Here is a 2,183-nt window from a genome sequence, read left to right on the forward strand (position 1 = left end):
TTTATGAAGTCCGATGTAATTAATAAATAAATGATAAAATCTATATTCCAAATTTCAAGATGTTGATCATCTTACCGTTTATTCTATATGGTCAACTTACTTAAAGAAATAAACAGTAAGATGGTTTACATCTGGAAATTTGGAATATAGATTTTATCATTTATTTATTAATTACATCGGACTTCATAAAGTAAAGAATTGGTATAAATAAAAGATGAAATATAATTTATTAAATATATTTCAGCATTATATATATATATATATATATATATATATATATATATATATATATATATATATATATATATATAGTAAAGAATTCAAAAGATGTAGTGTTTACCTGATATAAACTTCAATCTAATATAAATAACAGTATTTATATATAGATAATTTAATTCCAACCGAATAAAAAAGCTCAATACACAATAGAGAGTAGAGCTTATTATAAGAGAAAGAAAATTAAATCTGTAAAACTTATGTCAGTTTGAAGGTAAAACTTATGTCAGTTTGAAGTTTGATAGTTTCCAAAACGGTTGTTCTGGAGAACGTCCATTCTTGTTGAAAAAAAAATTAGGTAACAGAGGTAAGAGGAACTGTTTTCATTCCTTTTCGACCTTTTCTTCGCCAAGGTTCTTTTTTTTTCTTTTTTTTTTTTTTAGTGTTTATATATAGCCTCCCCTCAAGTAACAGTGGGCAATTTGCATAAAGTCACTTATGCAAATTGCCCTAAAAATTATTTTAAGAATATTTCCAACATTATACATAATGTGTGAGTGAATGTATGTGTGTATATGTATGCATATATCTGTGTGATGGACTCTCCCGTCGATTTCGACGTATGAGGTTCGGATAACCCATATTTCTAAAACTCATTTATGCTTTTGCCTCTGATGACTTTTTATTCCAGCAAGGGACTTGCGAACAAGGCCACAAATAGAACATGAATGTGGATTTAACGCTGAAGATATTGGTGCGGCTGCTAGTCGTTTTGCTCTTACTCTGTTTTCTTTCAGTTGCCTTAAGCTTTCAGATTGAAACCTCTGGAGATCATCAAAACACCTTGATCTCCATCCTTTTCGGTCATTCACCTCATCTTCAAGACTCCTGTATGTATGCATTATATACACTCTGTGTATATGTGCATTATGCATGTATAGATATGCATCTATACATGCGTCTGTACGTTTGTATAATTGCAAGTGTGTGTCGCTTGTGACTGAGTTGGCTCCTTTAGTCACACTACTTATCCTATATTATTTTAAATTATTTTATTTTATTTTTTATATATATATATTTTTTTACATGGAGGTCACAACTTATCAAGGCCCGGAAGCCACTTGGGGATATGTGTTATTGCGTGTACAGTAATCAATGGGATAGTATCGTAGCAATCGTTAGTATTGGAGTTTTGATAAAGTGCCTTACTTAAGAAGGCGGTTCATCAGGAATTTGTTTATGTTGCACTTGAAGACATCCAAGTTATAGTCAGGTGGGAAACAGGCAAACGGAAGAGAGTTCCACAGCCGTGCGCTTCTAAGAAAGAAGCTTTGTTCATGGAATCTACGTTTTGATTTAGGCACAGATAAAGAGTGGGGAAAATTATTCACAGTGGTTTCAGCTAGACAGGTGTTTTTCGTGAAAGATTGGTGAGGGGGGCAGAGATTGAAGCTAAGACGAGCACATGCCATGGAAATAACGATAAAACTAAGACAGGCTCGCAATGTCTCTTCTGTGGGAGAGAGGTTGCAGGGAAGAGAAAAGGGCACCCCCCACTAAGCCAGGAAGTCTATTTTGTACTCTTTCAAGGCAGGATAGGCTTTGGGTGTACTTGGCTTTTATATAGATAGAGAATTGCATGAGTAGTGAGATATCTTCCGGGGCGGTAGAAGGACCCCACCATTTTCCCAGCGACCTTGGCAACAGACTTGATGTACGTGTTCCATTTCAGGTCAGGAGTAAAGGTCAAACCCAGAAGCTTGTCAAAACATGGAGCCTCCCCAAGACGATATATGTGTGTATATATATTTATACATTTGTATATGTATGTATGTGTATGCGTGCAATTATAATTATGATTATACATGTATTTATTTAACCATCAGTAAACGTCTCATCCATTTCAACTTATTTCCAAATTTAAAGTAAATAAATCTGAATTATCGTCCTTACTCAATTATGTTCCT

The sequence above is a fragment of the Euprymna scolopes genome, chromosome 7, assembly GCF_053919585.1.
Source record: "Euprymna scolopes isolate OS-2025 chromosome 7, ASM5391958v1, whole genome shotgun sequence".
NCBI classification, from domain to species: Eukaryota; Metazoa; Mollusca; class Cephalopoda; order Sepiida; family Sepiolidae; genus Euprymna; species Euprymna scolopes.